Genomic DNA, 20,988 nt, shown 5'->3' with positions numbered 1-20,988 from the left:
AGGAAATCCTGAAAACTTTTCACCTTAGCTTTGCTTATTATATCATCCTTTCAGTGGTGATGAAGGAGGGAAGTAGATGGTGAAATTAAGATATGCAGTAAAGCAAAAAGGACTTTACCTTTGTGTACTGCATACTGTATATTTTCATGTGGTTTGCATATTTGGGATAGTCGGCTATGACTATACTACATGTAACTTAATAGATATGCAGGATGCGTGCTTGAAATCTGAAATCTGATATAATTTGATGTACTATAGAGACCTGCATTTTTTTAAACTGGAGGGATGAGATAATGAGCATAGCTAAGGCTAAACATGTAACCAGATGTTGCCCATTGATGGGATCAATATAATTAATGCTCTATGTTCAACTTCAATAGGTGGTATTATGGATTATATTTGAATCTTCTTTTTTTGTTATTTGCTATAGATATTTGATGTTAGATATTGTAAAATCTATGTAATGCATATATTTTTCATATGGTACATAATTTTGCTATATGTGCATTGTAATAAACTTGCATAAACTTGTATTTCTGATTTTTTTAATACTGATAACTACATTTTAATATAATTTGTTTCTTTTGTAATTTGATTTATTTTATGCATTAAAAAAATATTTTTCTGAGAATGGATTCACAGACTTCACCAGACTGCCAAAAGAGTTCATGATTTAAAAAGAGTTAAGAATCCCTGACCTAGGTCAAATTGAACAGAAATAATTAAGTGGTGCTAAAATGTTTACATCTACCAAGAACATAACTATGGAACAAGTCTAATATTCTCAGCTACATCATCTTGGGTCAGTGGCCTAGTTTCCTATATGCAATGCACAAATCATCTTCATCTTTTTGGGGAGATCATCAAGTTTACCAGTGCTGTCAGTCAATAAACATTCACTAAGCATTTAGTATGTTTCAGGAACTGTGCTAAGCGTCTGAGCTATTGAAAAAGACATTTCTTGGTTGCAAGGAGCTCATAGTCTAAAGAAAAAGACAAGAAGCAAATGACTGTATTCATGACTATGTATGATAAACAAGTTATACATAGGATAACTTGAAAATAATCAACAGAGGAAAGGCACTAGAATTAATGAGAATCATGAAAGGATATGGAAGGTGGAATTTTAGCTGGGACTTGAAGAAAACCAGAGAAACCAGTAGATAGAGATAAGTAGGATAAAACATTCCAATGATGGGAGAAAGCCAAAGAAAATGCCAAAATCAGGAGGAACTGCAAGAAGTCAATATTATTGGGTCTGTAACAGCCATGGGCATGTGCATCCCTATTACTCTTCTCTGGCTGATAATGTTTGATGAATGAACTCATAATAGGCAAATGCTGGCTCTCATCCCTGACTGGCAATATCCAATAAAGCAGTTTTTAAAATGTAAGTCAGCGAATTGTCATCTGCTCAGATTTGAAGTGGAGTTCCATGGCCATGACATCATCTCACAATTATCAGTGTCAGCTCACTTCAAAGCTAAGAATTCCAGTTTGGGATGGTATAAGGAATCTCCATTTAAGTGAATAGAATCAGAATATCAAGGCTGGAATTTCAGCCCTGTTACACTTATTAGAACCAGGAAACTTAGATAGATCACTTAACATATAAGGCTTTCTTTCAGTTTCCTCATCTGTAAAATATGTTCATTGGCCTAGAATTCAGAGGTTTTTAGCCCAATATCTGAGAACTTGTGTTTGTATATATATATATATATATATATATATATAAAGAAATATGCATGCATATGCATATATAACTACTTCAATAGAATTGCTTTCCTTTTAATGTAATTTCTTTGATTCATTTAAAAACATTATTCTGAGAAAGTATCTATAGCCTTTACCAGACTACTAAGATGGACCCTGAAACAAACAAACAAAAAAAAAAAAAAAAATGAAGAACCCCTCAACTAAATCATCTATTTGAGTATCTTCTAACCCTGGAATTCTTTGATTCTTTGATGGTCAAAAGGATTCCAACCATACCAAAAGGAAACAAAAACAGTTTTTCCTCAAGTTTCTTTTAATAAAACTAGGTTCACCTAAGCCACAGATTGTCTGCTTTAATTAAAGACTTTTCTAAAAGGAAAATTGGAACTGCTGGAGTAAACCACAGGAAACCTAAGACCAAACCCATATCAGAAAAAAAAAAAAATCAGGCTTTGCCTGTCGAGTCTGCTGGATACAACATGGTGCTTGTAAATGGAAGCAAGCAAGGGAAAGAGGAAGTAAGGTTATCACTTTTACTAAAGGCAGACTAACAACTCAGAAATGAAAACTGTCTACCTATTAAGTTTCTTTGGCCCAAATGACAAAGCCAAGTTTGTGTTTTTATTTCTTTCCTAAGGCAAGTTGTTTCAAGAGAAAATGATACCAGCATGTGTCCTACTTTTAGTCAAGCCATTTTTAGAAGAATCTTGACACCAGATTTTTGAGGATTATGAAGTGGGGCCTGGAAATTCCTATTAGCATATTTCTGAAGTGTTTTGAGATAGAAACAAAATAAAATATTTGCCTTTTAAGGAAAAAAGTTCTCACAAATACTCTTGTTTATGATGATCCAATCATTCTTGATTCTCCTGTTCAGAGAAAACTTGGAGTATGTCTTCATGTCTATTTTATGGTAAGGGAAAAAAAGCAAACCAAAGGATGCTTAAGATAAGGAAAACAAAAAGGAGTTCCTGCCTTCCTAAATCAAGATTTTACTGAAGGAGGAATAGTGAATATGTAGTTACCAGAAAATCATTAAACTTCAGACTATTTTTAAATTATTAGCTTTAGAATTAATATATTACTTTTATCATTCAATATTCTGTGATCTCACCCCATTACATATTATTAAATTGTTATTAATTTTCTTTGTTAGAATATTGGATGCAGTGATAATTAGGATTCACAATTAACCAACTAATTAACAAGTTTATCTTTTAGAAGAATCCGACCATATAAAAAAAGTCTTTCAGAGCCTACTATCACCATCACCAGCAGCAGCAACAAGAGCAATAGTAATTAGAAATTAAACCTCTATTTTAGGGTTTCCAAAGCTCTCCATGATTTTCTTTTGAACAGTAGATTGAGTTCTGGACTTACAATCAGGAAAAGTTGGATTCAGATCTTGGCTCAAACATTTGCCATGTGATTCTGTAATTCATTTCTCCAAGTCTTGGCTTCCTCATCTGATAGGGGAATAATTCCTGAATCATAGACATTCATGAAATTCAGATGAGATAATATATGTAAAGCATTTTGTAAATCCTGAAGTGTTGTGTAAGTATTAGCAATTATTACGATTAACATTAGAAGTACAAATATACCATGAAATGAGGGTAGAAATATGCTGGTAAATAAACAAAACACAGACATGATTGCTCTTCAGAAAGCACAAAAGCTAGAGAGACATCATCTGAAAATAACAGAATCACAAGATTCTTAATGATAGTGAGCAATGAGAAATGAGAAAAAGCAAAGAATTATAAATCATTTAGAAAGCAAATAAACTTTGGAGTCTAACCAATCCCCTTTATTTTACATACAGGAAAAATGAGGGACAAAAACTCCCAGTGACTTGCCCAAAGTAATCAAACTGGTGAATCAACAGTCCTCGTATATAAACCCAGATTTCCCAATTCCTCTAACATGCTTTCCAGTACATTGAAAAAATACTCAAATTATAACAAAGCAAGATGGGACTTGAAAGATGATATATTAGGAGAGCCAAAAAAGGAATTAACAATGAACCAACAAGAGTGAGTAATGTAATGCCTTAAATGGTTGTAACTGGTCTCTGTAAACCTGAAAAGCTCATCTGAGGGTTACCATATATACCATACATCCAACTCACCTGTATTAAAAGCTTATAAAACGTTTCCCCCCCCCCTTTTTTTTTTTTACTAATGAGCTTCTGAAAAAAAAAAAAAAGTAGTCTTTTTTTTGTAATCTTCCCCTATTCCTCAGTCCCTTAGAGCATGACTTCTGCCCCCAATGTTTTACTGAAAATGTTGTCAGAAGTCAAAAGTGACTTCTCAGTGTCTAAATTTAATGTCTTTCTCTTAGCTCTCATCAATCTTAATCTTTCTACAACATTAATAATGATTAACCTTTTTTTTTTTTAATTCTCTCACATTTTGGCTTCTATTCTGATCATCTTTCTACCTCTTTGATGCTGCTTCTCCATCTCTTTCCTGGCTCTCTGTCCTACTTTAAATCCCAAGTTTCTGTTCTTGGATCTTTCCCCTTCTCTTTCTATATTATCTCTCTTGGAAATCTTGTACAATCCTACTGCTTCAACTATCTCCTCTTTGTAGATGTTTCCTAAATTTAAACCTCACTTTTCCCTTGCACACTAGCTAGTCAGTCAGTGGATAACCATTTGTTAAGTACCTACTATTATCCAGGCATTGTGCAGTCACAGATTTTCATTTTCCTACCAGTTCTCCCTACCTGCATTTTTCAACTATACTTCAAGCTCAATGTAGCCCATTTGAACCAAATCCTACTGACTTCTTTACTTCTGTTAATGGTATCACTGTCTCAAGTACATCAATTCAAAGCCTTGGAATCATCTTTGATGCTTTCTTTGCCTTCTCTGAATTTCAATTTTTTCACCTATAAAACAAGACTTAGTTTTTACAACCTCTAAATTCCTTTCTCGCTCTATTCTCCGTGGTCCCATGATCCTAAATTCAGTCATTCAGAATCTCTCGTGTGGACTCTTGTAGTAACTTCCTAAGTAAATCCCCCCAATTTTTATTCTCTTTCCTCCAATCTAATTCTGTATACTATAACCAGATTAATATTTATAGGACACAATTTTTATGTGTTTCTCTTACTCAAAAACATATAATGACTTCCTAATAAGCACTTCTTTCACAGACTTCCTAAATTCCACTTCTTCCTTGAAGCCTTCTTTGATGCTTTAACTCAAAACAATGTCTCTCTTAGAGGACTTCTAACCACCTCCCCAATACTGGATTACAGAGTTTTCTTATAGCATTTATCATATTCTGCCTATCATTTTTGATTTTGGTTTCCCCTTCTAGATCATGAGATCTTCAAGAGCACCAACTTTTATCCATCATCCTTTTCCCCACAGTACCTTGCATATAGTATATGCTTTGTTGAAATCATCTAAAGAAAACCACAACTTTTGGAGCAACAAAATATTTGAGATCATGAAAAACCATATGCTCTTTCCCAAATTTAATTCATTTTAATTTCTTCTGCCTAGTCAATTCTAGACCCCAATCATTATCTATCTTCTTTGCTTGTTCAAAATATACATATTAATTAACAATGACACATGAATTGACTACTCTAGTGAGCTATCCCTGTCACTGTATAGCATAATACTTGCAATATGTATTTTTCAACATTCTTTTTTCCATGTTAGGTTAATTTCATATTTCTGTGGATTTTTCTGAAATAATTCAATGGCTCAGAGAAATTAATATCATTTCATCTGTGAAAAGAAGTATTAAAAAACCTCAATATGAAATTCTTTTTCTGTTTGAGACTCTTCCACAACATCAATGAACATATATGATGCATGCGTTCTTTATCTCTCCACTGAGACTTCAAACAGATAAATACTTCTACAGTCTATTTCTCTAAAATTAATATATTTATGGGGATGCCATCTATCTGAACAACATAGTCTCTGAAAAATTAAAATTATAAAGAACTCAAAGGACGGTATAAATACAAATGGTGAGCATAAGCAGGGGCAATATGAAATAACAACTTTCATCCAAAAAGAGGCATAAAGGAAATTACTGTTTACTACAAGAATGACCATATGATGAGACCAAGGGATAACAAATAAACAGTGAAAGTACTACATTGGTACCTCCAAAGATACTAAAAGAGAAAAAATGTTCTCAACATGCTGGACATATCTTCAGTGGAAGATTCAGAGTAAAATATAGATCAAGGTTGTATAAAATTTATACTTTATATCAATAGTGAAAAATCCCACATGTGTACATGTGTAATCTATGTAATCTAATGTGTAATATATAATCTACAAGTATATATCTGTGATTATGAAGTAAGGATAGTGATTTTAACATGTGGCTTAAAAATAGTACTGCTTCCCTACAAAATCACAGGCAAACACACACATCTAATAGGTCAGTAAAATAATTTGTATAGTTTTTGTGTGTACAAATGTGTGTGTGTGGTGTGTGTGGCAAAAAGAATGATTATGAAGTATGTATTTCAAAATGACATTCTTTAATAAGTCACCCATGTTAACATTATATAATGCGATGCAATAAAACATTGTACAATACAATATACAATCCAATAATAAGCATTGAAAAGAACAAAGAAACATTTTGTTCTTTAGTTGACCTTGGAGAGTAACCACCCTTTTACTTGAAGTGTTAATAATTGTTGTTCTTTAATGATGTTAATTTAGTGATTAGAATATTGCAAAGCTATTTTCCTTGAGATTTAAGGTGGCCAAGATCTGATTCATGTTTTGATTAGTCATCTAGCAAAGTTTGGGCTTTAACCATAACACTTTTTTTTTAGACTTAGTATTTTATTTTCACCCAATTACATGTAAAAATTTTTTTTTTCAACAATCGTTTTTAAAATTGAGTTCCCAATTCTCTCTTCTTCTCCACCCCTCTCATTAAGCAAGAAAGCAATTTGATACAGTTTATACATGTATAGTCATGTAAAACATGTTTCTGTATTAGTCATGTTGTAAAAACATACACACACACCAAAAAAAAAACTAAGGAAAAAAACCTTGGTTTTTTTAAGACTGCTTCTATCTGTAATCAGCCTTCATCATTTCTCTCTGTGCTGATGGGCTAGAATTTTTCATTATAAGTTTTTCAGAGTGGTCTTGGATCATGGTATAGCTGAGAACAACTAAGTCATTCATAGTTGATCATCTTATAATATTTTTGTAACTGTGTGTAATAAATTCCTGGTTCTACTCATTCCTCTTTGCATCTGTTTATGTAAGTCTTTCCAGGTTTTTCTGAGTATCTGTTTCATGTTATGGAACAATAATATTCCATCACAATCATAACCCACAAATTGTTTAGTCATTCCCCAACTGATGGATATCCCTTCAATTTCAAATTCCTTGCTACCAAAAAAAGGCTACTATAAATATTTGGACATAATTTCAAATTACTCTACATAATGGTTGATCACCATGGACAGTGTATGTCTCAATTTTTTTCACATCCCCTCCAACATTTATCACTTTCCTTTTCTGTCCTGTTAGCAAACCTAATAGATATAAAGTAGTAACTCAAAATTATTTTAATTTTTGTATCTGCAGATGATAGCTATTTAGAACACCTTTTCAAATGGCTATAGATAGCTTTGATTATTTTATCTGAAAATTAACTTTTCATATTTTTTGATCATTTGTCAATTGGGGAATGTTTCTTATTTTTATAAATTTGACTTGTGTCTCTAAAAGCCTTTATCATAGAAATATGGTTTAAATTTTTTTCATTGTTATGATGGCTAACTGTATTTCCTTACATTTTATTTTGTCTCTGTTAACTCATTTTAAAGATGAGGAAATTGAAGGCCAGAAAGGATAAATAATTTATGCAAGTTCATACAAATAATAAATAAGAGTCAGGACTCAAACACCTATGTCCTTAACTACAAATACTTTTCCATTGTATATTAATAGATATTATTTTAAAATAAGCATGACAATAATTTAATAAACATGAATATATACACATACATACAACATTCTACTCAAAAATGGTTCTGTTTCAATGAACTCTGTCTTCCCTATTCCTTTTCCCTTCTTCTGACTATATACCTCCACCCCCACACATGCACACATGCAAACACACATATTATAATACATCAATCAACTCACAAGTACTTTTTAGAATTTACAATGTGCCCAGGACTAAACTACCTTATGCAACCTATTGTCATCATAATCTTTTGCATTTTTCCTTTTCTGAGAGCATTTTAAGTATGAGTTAAAATTATCTTCAACCACTGACTTTAAAACCGATTTTAAAATTATCTTCAACTACTGTCTTTAAAATTCAAAAATAGCATTATTATTTTACCTGAAGCCTATTTACTATTTTTTCATTGATGTTTTTAAAATATCACAGTATAAAATACCAACATTGTATTATAAATCCAGAAATAGTAAATATAATTAAAAAGATCATTTCCTTTTCTGGGATGTTCTAATCTGAAGGTTAACTTTCAATTATAGTAAAAAAGATACAATTTTCATTCCAGCACATCTGAAACCCATTTTGATCTATGTTATATCATTTCACAATAAGCTGCTATTGTGTTCAATATTATAAGGGAGAAAGCTTGTTTACTTGATTCAGTCATAAGATGTGTAGTACCGATAGGAGTTATTAATACCACTTATCATCACAAGTTACCATCTTGCAAAATATTTGAATCAAGTTACCACATGGTTACCAAGGAGAGATTATGAAATACCACAGACTAACTCTCCAAACTCACATTACTTATGTAAGTCGCATACTCGGCATACCCTGTAAATAAAAGTACAGCTGTATTAAATGAAAAGCACCCTGTAGATTACACAAGACAGAAACTAACCAATTTGAACAGTCTAAACGTAAGTCTTTCCATAGTCGGGGCCCAGTGGTTTCTAAAACAATTCAGATGTCAACTGTGAACAGATAAATGAACATGTTGTTATGTGTTTTGACTGGGTGCCCAAGAGTCCAACATAAGCTCTCAGAATTGTCACCCAGGAAACAAAAGGTACACATTTTAAGAAATTTCTGAGGGAGACCTGCCAACTGCCTTTAGCTGGTTGTCATCTCAAAAAGTGGAGAATTCATTCTACTCTGAACCATGTGAGGGTTGAGGAATGTTGAGAAGCCTGATGCATTCATTTTAAAAAGGAGACAGATATATGTTGTAGTGCCCTTAAAGTTGGCACTGTGTCCAACTCTTATTTGACATTCTTACTGTGACTCAAGAAAGTAATAGGCACATTTACCAATGAAACTTTTAGATGCCTTTTGGGAGGAAATGCAATGTAATAAATAGAAAGCTAGACTTTAATTTAGAAGAGCTGATTTCAAATGTCTCTTAAGACACTAAATGTTTGATAAATCACAACCTCTCAGAACTTCAGTTTTGCTATCTATTATCATCTAGCAATGATAATATTTAGAGGCAGTTAGATGCCATATAGATAAAATGCTAGCCTTGGAATCATTAAACCTGAATTTGAATCCAGTCTCAAGTATTTATTATGTGACCCACCGATTCAAATAACTTTTCTGTGACTCAGTTCCCTCCTGCAATAAAGGGATAATAATAGCTAAGATAATGGGAGGATCAAATGAAAAAATATGTATATATATATAAAAGGCACCTTGAAAACCTTAAAGTTCTTTATGAATTCTACTTTTATTTTTATTTTTAATAATTAACATTATTTGCATCACCTACTTTAAAAGGTTGTTGTAACAAAAGCATTTTGCAAACTTTAAAGTAAAAATATCAGTGATTATTTTAAATAGAGAGGGATTCTAGCTACCTGCCAAAGTAGGGAAATTATGTCAATGAGCCAAATGGAATGAATACATAGGTTGAGATGTAGACATCTCAACTAAATGATATGATATTGAGGCACTAGACACAGCAGCATTTGCTTGATGACCTATAAGGTAGTCTCCATCTTTTTTGCAGAAAAAATAAAATGAACAAACTCCTGAAATGGCCTTCACTTCTACTCCCCTAAAATCAGTCTTATGCTATCATAAAGAAGATAAGCCATTCCTGGAATCCCTGCCCTAGAAGTCCCACACCCTAGAAGGGCCCCTCCCTTAGCAGCCAAGTTGCTTCCAAGGAATGACTAAGAATGCTTTACATTCAGAACTCTTCCAGCTGTCACTTTCAATCCAACTGATTATTCTTGGTATGCCTGCTTGGGCATCTAATTGTAGTAACTGATACTTCCGGGTATCTACTGGTTGGACAGTGACTGGTCAATCTGACCAAAAGTTGTGGTCAGAAGGGGCTGGAAAGAGTTCTGTTTACCAAGTTAATAAACACTACCTTAGACACTGGGGGAAACCTAGGCAATTATAGTGAATGAATGAGTTATGTGATAATGGTAGGCAGGAAACAGAAACTCCAAGCCTATCACTAGTAGTAAAAATAGATCCTTGTCTCCGAATCAGAAGTAGCATTAGGATATTAAACATCATATATGCACCAAATATTTCATGATTCATTGACTAGATAAATGAACAACACAAAGAATTGTATCTTACTCAAATGATGACCTCTGAGGTGATAATTAAATTATGTTGTAGAAACCTCTTTAGAAGAAGGAAGGCATAAAATAGAATACAATGAAATGTCTACTTCTTCTGTAACTCTACTGTTAAATCTTCAACTTTAAATACATACCTGTACACACACACACACACATATGTACACACATGTATATTTCTAAATTAAGCATGAGTAGCTAATTTTGATTATTCTATTAGCTAACAGAGATGGATATTATTTAACATGTTCACCACATTTTTTTTAAATTCACTGATAATTTATGAAATTATTATAAGTTAAATACCTAAATGGAGACTTGCTTAAAATATTATTTTATAAACCAGATCATTAATTAGCTATTATGCTTAGAGGGAGAATCTATTTTTGAGCACCTGTAATGAACGTGGCAGGATGCTTAGTTCTACAGCCTATTGTCATCAGATTTTTCCCTTCACGGGAAAAATATGTCCCTCAAACAAAAGAGGAAAGTGAATCTCCCTGGACTGGTGCACATATGCCAGTGTTGTATAGAGACTGCACTTGATTTAAATTCTATCTGTGATACAAGCTTTGTGACCCTCGAAAGTCACTTCATCTCACTGCCTCAATTTCCTTATCCATTAATGGGACTAACAGTCCCACAGTATCCATAATATCATTTGCCCTCTCAAAGTTTTTGTGAAGTTCATATAAGACAATGTATATGAGCTTTATACACTTTAACAAATTGTATAAATATCAGTTACTGTGATAGGTAAATTGCTTTGGTTGCTTGGATGTAAGTATTGACTGACAGGTTAATTCCAGGTTTATCAGGAATTGATTGAATAATGCCAAACAACCAAAGACCCATAAGGGAATTGGGGAGCTGGAGAAGGGAGGATGAAAAAGAAGAAAAAAGGAAAGGAATAATCACTTATATAAATGTGTGTGTGTGTAGTGCCTACTACATGACAAGTATTGTGCTGAGCACATTTTACAAATATCATATCCTTTTATTTTCACAATAACTCTGTGAGGTGAGTTCTGTTGTTACACCTATCTTACAGTTAAGGAAAAAGGTAACTAGACGGAGGTTAAATGATCAGCCCAGTGTCACGCAGCAAGTAAATATCTGAGACCAGATTTGAACTCATCTTCCCATCTCCAAACTCAGCACTCTAGCCATTGCACCATCTAGCTGCCTAAGTTAGAATAAGAGATACTTTACATCCTTTTAGTTTATAAATCTGTTTTAGGTCATTTGCTGAAAATTATGATCCAGACCAATAATTGCATTGATATAAGGAGCTCTCAGATGATGAGGTACCTTCTCTGTAATATATACTCAGAGAGTTGTCTAGACTAAAGCTTCTTAATTTTTTTTTCCACTCAAAACCCTTCCTGATCCAAGAAATTTTTACGTAACCTCAATCAAATATTTACTGATATAAATCATAATTTCATGACTTCCACAGACATTTACAAGATCCCATTTAGGGTTGAGACCTACAGTTTAAGAAGAAACTACTCAGAGTTTAACAGACTTACCACATAGCTCTCCTAGAGGAAGGATGGTCATTGAACCAAGGTATTCCTGACTCTGACAACAGTTTTCTATCTATCCAAGTACACTATTTATACTACAGTCTCTTTTATTGAAATCAACCAATCCTAAACCAATATTTTAATGATTCTGTGAACTCCACTTTGTTTCCTGTGCAATTTTAGCCAACATTAAAAAAATTTCATAGTTTTAATAATAATAATAACTGTCATTTATATAACATTCAATCTATTCATATTCATGTGTGATTCACACATGTTTATTTAATTTGGTCTTGGAAATTAATCCCTGATTGATCCTGGAATTCTGTGGTAATATTTTCCCATTACTCAATAAATTTGTTCTACTTATACTTATGTCATACACAAAACACACACTTAAAAAGTGCTTATCAACAAATGTACATAGAAACTTGTTGTCTTTCAATATCACATGACCTGAAACTTTCCTAGAAAAGCTGAGGAGATAGGAAAGCTTTAGAGCACATTCCCACAGATAATTTGCCTCTTTCAAGTACACAAGTTGAAAGAACTGAAGGAATTATTATCCTCAAGGAAGTTAGAATATAGTTATAGAAATGAACTATTATAATAATGAGAAAATAATGAAAAAACAAAAGATATATAGTAATGAATTCTATACTATGGCTCCTTAAATGTTGAAAAAAAAGGAAGAAAAAAGAAAAAGCCCACATTTATGTAGCATTTTAAAATTTGCAAAGCACTTTATATATATATATTGTCCATTTGCTTTCTATATAAAGGTTCTACTGAATCTTTCTAGTTATACGTGAAGTTTAAAAGAGGTCTCATCAAAATTGTTATTTTAAACAATTTTATGTGTTTACAAAAAGACATGATTTGTGACTGATACATCCAGATGACTAGTTAATTCAAGGAAATGAATCCCTCTAAATCAATAATTCAGATGCGCACAAACAGATGGTCTAGTTAGGTCTATATAGATATAGAGTAAGTGCTTAAAAGTGAGATGGATCCAGTTAATACAAAGGAATAAAAATACCAAAAAAAAAAAAAAAAAACCCTATATAAATCATTTTATTTGTGCTACTTATGACAAGGAGTTAGGAAAGTCTACAATGCCCTGCCATACAACACAGTACACAACAATACTTTATAGTATAATACAATCCACTATAGAATAATGCAATACCCCTCTTGGATCATTTCTTTGTTACAGCAGTGGTGCTTGCATGAGCTATACTGTTCTGGGTTACGTAAGGTAGACAGATCATACTGGAGAATTCTGACAAAAAAAAAAAAAAAAGTAACCCTCTAGAGAAGGAAATGGCAAATCACTCCAGTATCTTTGTCAAGAGCATCCCATGGATCAGGTTATAGCATGCTATGATCCATGGGATAACAAGGAGTTAGACGCAACTGAATAACAATAACTATGCAATACCGTACAATAAAATGCTATACAATTTATTAAGCACCTACTATGTGCCAGATGCTGGAGGAGATAAAAGCTTCCTCATTGCTTGATAACTTCTCTAAAACCTAGCACCTAATTCAACACCTTATGCATAGTAGACGCTTAATAAATGCTTGTTTAATGGAATCAGTCTAGCTTAACATATTTTTATCCAGATTTTCTTTAGTTTGGTCACTCTTTTCTTTATAGTTTTCCTTATTTGGCTCAGTTTATCATTTCAGACAACTCAGCTTACAGTTGGTTGCCAGTGCTGCCAGCTTTACTGGATTTAACATATGCAGCTCTTTCATGGACTTGATCTTTTAACAGCATGAAATAGATTCTCACAATAACTCTCATTCAGCTGCTAATGATTAACCCTTTATTTCCCACTCTACATTAGTGGGCCCCTAACAGTACTTTTTAAAGGTTAAAAAACAAACAGAAAAATTCTCTGACTAAACCTATCCATGCTTTAGGTTTGACCTGAACACTTGATTCTTGTGGAATCTATCCCAAACTACTCTGTGTATACAGATTGTTTCATGTTAGACAATCCATTCTTTGGAATATTCTTGAATCATGTAAAAGTAAAATCTACTAGGTTATATTGTGCATGTCAAGGGATAGGGAAAAAATTACCCAAAAATGACCAAATAAAATTACTATGAGACACTTTGGAAGGGCATTATTTAGAGAGGTCACTAGTACTAACTTTTGATATAAATCTGTTAGAGCTTTAGTTTGGATATTGGACATATGGTTTAGTGGAAAGATTGGATGCATTTGCATAAGATATACAAGTTTTGGAAGGATGACCATTTTAATAAGGCTGACTAACAGAGACAAGAAGAGGGAGGTGTGACCATCTGTTTAGCTTCTTCTCCTTAATTTTATTTAGCACCTGAAAAAAAATAAATTCAAGCCATTTCTGAATTTAGGAAATGCAAAGAACCTGTCTAGGAATTCTTCCTGTGTCCTTCTTCAAGCAAAGACAAGGTCAGGTCCATCACTACACCTGTGAAGTCAAAGGTCAGTGAATTTCTTAGTCAATTTGGTACTCCCCAAACCTGTTTTTACTGTTCTAAGACAGACAATCAATATGCCAACTGATATTTTGCTGCTTTCTGTAAGGGCAAAGAGAGTAAAATCATTACAAGGAAGAATGGCAAAGGCCTCTAACTTCAGAGGATGGAATAGAAATTTCAAAGTAATTCCCACAAATTCCTATGATATGACATATATGAATGAATACAACTCTCCTTAAATGTACATAAATATACTGTACTTTAATTGGCATGGTTTCCTTGTGTTATTTTAATCATGATTATAATATTGACCAAGAGCCTAGACACATGGTAAATAGTCATTGCAAGCTAAGGCCCAAAAAAAAAAAAAAAAAAAAAGATGAGTATGTGAGTGACTGACTGATTTTTAAATACTGTCAGGAGTATCCTATTGATCAGCCCTAGTAATTGTTAGAGGAGATCTAGTTGATATCCCAGCTGAGGGTGCTAAATGAAACCAATTTCCCCTTTGAAGCAAGTTATTGGTTATTAGTTGGACATAAGCAACTTAGATATACCTACCAGCAAGAAAAATAGAGAATAGAGTGGAGAGATTAGCTAAAAATCAGTATTCTAGGAAACCTTGAGTAATTAGAGGCCAGGTAGAGGCAGCAAGAGTACCAGGACTAAAATCAGGAAGACCTGAGTTCAAATGCAGCTTCACATACTTCCTAGCTATGTCTCAAGATATATAATTAAGCTTTACTTTACCTCAATTTCCTCAATTGTAAAATGGGCATAATAGTATGTATCTCTTAAGGTTGTTTAAACATCAATATGAGATAATATTTGTAAAGCAGTTAGTATATTGCCAGGTACATTATCATATTCAGTTATTTCAGTCGCATCTGACTCTTTGTGACTTCATTTGGAGTTTTCTTGGCAAAGATACATGAGTAGTTTGCTATTTCCTTCTCCAACTAATTTACAGATGAGGAAAACTGAGGCAAATAGGATTAAGTGATTTCCCCAGGGTCAAAGGCAGGATTGAATTCAGAAAATTGATTCTTCCTGACTTCAAGGCTGGCACTCTATCCATGGTGTCACCTAGCTGCCAACTTAGCTCATAATAAGCACTTAATTAATGTTTTTGTTTCTTTCCTTCCTGAATTCCTTCCTACTTACCTTCCTTCCTTTCTTCTTTCTTTCTTTCTTTTATTCAGGATGAAAATAAGATGTATCAAATAATCCACAAAAGTTGTGGGGGTAATATTCAGGGGAAGCTACATTGAACTATAAATATAGGTACACATATAGCAAAGTCTGTTTACATATCACACTCTATGCTTGTAAATATAACTATAGTTGAGATCTAAAAGTTATGTAAACTGTGGAGAACTTTTTAGTGAACTACATAGCTCGTTCTATGTTTACCTTCCAACTGGAAACATTCACATTAAGTATGTAAAATGTAAGCTGGTCATCTTGTTTAGTAGATGCTTTAGTAGAAGCTAAAAGCCTTTTTTATAATGTTCCTTTATAATCTAATTTGAGATGACAATGAGTTCCTGGACAGGATGATAATAATAATCCAAGAAAAAAGTCAGGAAGAAAAATATTTTGAGGAAATGATGGAAAATTAAAAGCGAGGTCAAGAGATAAGAAAGTACAGGAGAAAATTTGAATTACTGAAGCTATGCAGCAAATAAGAAAAAAATCAATAAGAAAGGAAGAAAACAAGCATTTTAAGCACCTATATGTCAGACATTATAGAGATGTTTACTCATTTAATCTTCACAACAACCCTGAGTGGTAGATACTATTATTATTCCCATTTTAGAGCTAAGGAAACTTAGGTATATAAATGTTAAGTGACTTGGTTTACACAGCTATTAAGTGTCTGAGGCCTGATCTAATTTAAGTCGTTGAGACTCCAGTTCCAGTACTCTACCCACAAAGCCGCTAACTGACTCATTTGCAGATCTAGATTTTATAAGAATATACAGTCTCCCGTGATCCACAAAGCAGTATGGACATCAATTGATGGGTACCAACTGGTGAAAATAAACCTGTTATAATTCCCAAGATATAAAAAATATATATATATATGTTGTGATAGTCAGTGATTCCTTACTAAGGAGATATAATCATATGTAGATATGATATAGCCATTAAGGGGATGTATTATTTGCATGGAACCTGTAAGTGAGATATAATGAAGTCAGACAAAAAAATCAAACTTGATGATCATTAATCACTTCTAGCGATTCCCACAAATTATATGGCTAGAAGAGACTAGAAATTGGCTTTAAGTGCTTCAAAATGAATGCATGCCTGAAGAAATTAAGGACATGAGTGATCTTTTCATTTATTCTTCCAGCTAAAGGTTAGAATTTTAAAAGAGATAGGAAGTGCTTTCTGTAAATAGTATTGAAAATGGAATTTGTTTTTCTGTCCTATTATTTCAAATACTGGGATTATAAGCTCTTGGTTCATCTAAGGATGAAAACCAACTGATGAGACCTGGAAATAATATATTTGTCCAGCTGTATGTCCAATTCAATAAGAGGAATTGCAATTGAATTAAACAAAAATAAAATGTAAATGCCTCATTTGTGAAGATCATTTCTTCCTAGAAATTTTTTAGTGAACTACATAGAAGAGGAAAAAATTAAGATATAACATGGTCCCTCTGAATCAGATTGGGGAATTCATGTAGGAAGTTTTAGCGCATCATTAAATTGTCTAAAGATTTGCAACCAATGATTTCAGAGAACTGGAGAGACTTACATAAACTGATCCTAAATGAAATGAGAACCAAGAGGTAATTATACAGCCAACAGAAAAAGTATATGATAATCAATTCTGATGGACACTTCTCTTGTCAGCAATGAAGTGATTCAGGACAGTTTCAATGGAATTGTGATGAAGAGAGCCATATATAACCAGAGAGATGACAATGGGAAGTGAACATGGACCACTACAGAGTATTTTCACTCTTTTTGTTGTTGCTTGCTTGCATTTTGTTTTCTTTCTCATTTTTTTCCTTTTTGATTTGATTTTTCTTGTGCAGCATGATACTTGTAGAAGTATGTACAAAGGAATTGCATATGTTTAACATATAGTGGGTCACTTTCCATCTAGGGGAGGAGGTGAGGAAGGGAAGGAAAAAATCAGAACACAAGATTTTATAAGAGTGAATGTTGAAAATTACATATATATATTTAAATAAAAAAACTTTAATTAAAAAAATAAAAAGGCCTATTTAAAAAAAAAAAAAAGATTTACAACCGAACATATACCATTCAAAACTCTCTTTTAAACTCAATATTATTCACTTAGGATGACTAGGTGATTTAATGGAGCATCAAGCCTTAAGTCAAGAAGGCTCAACTTCCTAAGTTCCTATCTAACCTCAAATACTTACTAGCTGGGTGACACTAGAAGTCACTTCACATTATATGCCTCAATTTCTTCATCTATAAAATAAATGGAGAAGAAAATGGCAGACACTCCTGTATCTTTGCCAAGGAAACCCCAAATGGAATCATGAAGAGTCAGAATGATTGAAATTACTGAACAAAATGTTAATTATTAATTAATTATTACTCAATCTTTCTACTTGTATTTTGTGAATAAAATGAATTCTCTTTCTTCTTTACACTAAATCCCTATACTGAATTTATCACAAACATATAGATATTTATGCCCCAAAAGTTATCAAACTGTGCATACCCTTTGATCCAGCAGTGTTACTCCTGGGCTTATACCCCAAAGAGATACTAAAGAAGGGAAAGGGACCTGTATGTGCCAAAATGTTTGTGGCAGCCCTGTTTGTAGTGGCTAGAAACTGGAAATTGAATGGATCCCATCAATTGGAGAATGGCTGGGTAAATTGTGGTATATGAATGTTATGGAATATTAATGTTCTGTAAGAAATGACCAGCAGGATGAATACAGAGAGGCTTGGAGAGACTTACATGAACTGATGCTAAGTGAAATGAGCAGAACCAGGAGATCATTATACACTTCGACAACGATATTGTATAAGGATGTATTCTGATGGAAGTGGATTTCTTTGACAAAGAGACCTAACTGAGTTTCAACTGATAAATGATGGACAGAAGCAGCCACACCCAAAGAAAGAACACTGGGAAACGGATGTGAACTATTTGCATTTTTGTTTTTCTTCCCAGGTTATTTTTACCTTCTGAATCCAATTCTCCCTGTGCAACAAGAGAACTGTTCGGTTCTGCAAACATATATTGTATCTAGGATATACTGCAACATATCTAACATATATAGGACTGCTTGCCATTTAAGGGAGGGGATAGAGGGAGGGAGGGGAAAAATCGGAACAGAAGCGAGTGCAAGGGATAATGTTGTAAAAAAAATTACCCCTGGCATGGATTTTGTCAATATAAAGTTATTATAAAATAAAATAAAATATATATTTAAAACAAACAAACAAACATATAGATACAGTTTCCTGATGTATGCAGTTCCTTTATTAACTAATATTCCTTTAAAAACTGAGAGGTGGTGGTAATTCATACAACAGCACAATCTGAGCTCACAACTCACTTCTTCAAAATCTATCGATTTTCTAAACTTAGTTTATACTATTCTCCTTCATGTCCTCTAATTTCCAGTCAAAATGACTCAACAATATACCTCCTGTTATTTTTTTATTCAATAGTATTTTGTTTTTTTCCATTTACATATGGCTTTGAATATTCATTTCTTCTAAGATTTTGAGTTTCTAATTTTCTCCCTCCTTCCCCTATCTAGTCCCTCCCCACGATAGCAAACAATCCAATATAGGTTATACATGTACAGTCATTTTAAATATATTTCCATATTAATCATGCTGTGAAAGAAAAAGAAAAACAGAACAAAAGGGGAAAGCATGAAAAAAGGAAAAGGAAACTTTTTTTTAATAAAAGTGAAAATAATATAGTTCAATCTGCATTGTCTGCATAGCTCTTTCTCTGGATACAGATGGCATTTTCCATCCCAAGTCTATTGGAATTGTCTTGGATGACTGTATTGCTGAGAACTAAGTCTATTATAATTGATTATCACATAATCTTGCTCTTACTGTGTACAATGGTGTCCTGGTTCTGCTTACTTCACTCAGCATCAGTTCATGTAAGTCTTTCCAGGGCTTTCTGAAATCAGCCTGCTCATCATTTCTTATAGAAAAATAATGTTCCATTACAATCATATCCCATAACTTATTCAATCCTTCCCCATTTAATGGACATCTATTCAATTTCCAATTCCTTGCCTCTACAAAAAAGAGCTACTACAAACATTTTGCAAATGAGGGTCCTTTCCTCTCTTCTATGATCTTTTTTGGGATACAAGCCTAGTATTGACTCTGCTGGATCAAAGGGTATTCACAATTTGATTGACCTTTGGCCATAGCTCCAAATCACTCTCCAAAATGTTTGGGTCATTTCACAACCCTATCAGCAATGTATTAGTGTCCCAATTTTTCCACATCCCCTCCAACATTTATCATTATCTTTTCTTCTCATCTTAGCCAATCTGAAAAGTGTGAAGTGGAATCTCAGAATTGTTTTAATTTGTATTTCTCCAATAGTGTTTTAGGTTATTTTTTCATGACTATAAATGGCTTCAATTTTTTCATCTTAAAATTGTCTATGTGTATCCTTTGAATATTTATCAATTGCAAAATGACTTGTATTCTTATAAATTTGACTCAGTTTTCTATATGTTTTAGAAATTAGACTTTTATTGGAAACACTAGCTATAAAATATTTCCCCTACTTTTTTGCTTCCCTTCTAATTTTGGCTGCATTAGTTTTATTTGTGCAAAACCTTATTAATTTAATGTAATCAAAATTATCCATTTTATATTTCACAATGTTCTCTTGTTGGCTATAAATTCTTCCCTTCTCCAAAGATCTTATAGGTAAACTATTCTTTGTTCTCCTATGTTGCTTATAGTATCACTCTTTATGCCTAAATCAGGAATCCATTTTAACCTTATCTTGGTATTGGGTGTGATATACTGATATATTTTGTTAAATAGTGAGTTCTTATCCCAAAAGCTAGAGTCTTTGGGTTTATCAAACACTGGATTACTATCATCATTGACTATTATATCTTGTGTCCCTTATCTATTCCACTGATCTACCACTTTATTTCTTGGCCAGTACTAAATGATTTTTATGACTGCTGCTTTATAATATAGTTTTAGGTCTGGTAAAGCTAAACTACCTTCTTTTAATTTTTTTCATTTTAATTCCCTTGAAATTCTTGACCTTTTGTTCTTCCAGATGAAAGCTGTTATTATTTTTTCTAACTCCACAAAATAATTTTTTGGCAGTTTGTTATGGCACTGAATAAGTAAATTCATTTAAGTAGAATAATCATTTTTATCATATTAGTTCTGCTTACCCATAAACAACTGTTTAGATCCTAACTTATTTCCAGCTGTTTAGGTCTAATTGTATTGTATGGAAAGTGTTTTGTAATTATGTTCATAAAGTTCCTGGATTTGTCTTAAAGGATAGATTGCTAATTATTTTATATTAGGTACAGTTTTTAAATGGAATTTCTCTATCTCTTGCTGTGGGCTTTGTTAATCATATATAGAAATGTGGATGATTTATGTAGATTTATTTATATATTGCAATTTTACTAAAGTCATTAATTGTTTCAAGTAGTTTTTAA

The sequence above is a fragment of the Antechinus flavipes genome, chromosome 5 (assembly GCF_016432865.1).
Source record: "Antechinus flavipes isolate AdamAnt ecotype Samford, QLD, Australia chromosome 5, AdamAnt_v2, whole genome shotgun sequence".
Taxonomy (NCBI): domain Eukaryota; kingdom Metazoa; phylum Chordata; class Mammalia; order Dasyuromorphia; family Dasyuridae; genus Antechinus; species Antechinus flavipes.
The sequence above is the reverse complement of the archived record's forward strand: the minus strand, read 5'-3'. Positions refer to the sequence as shown.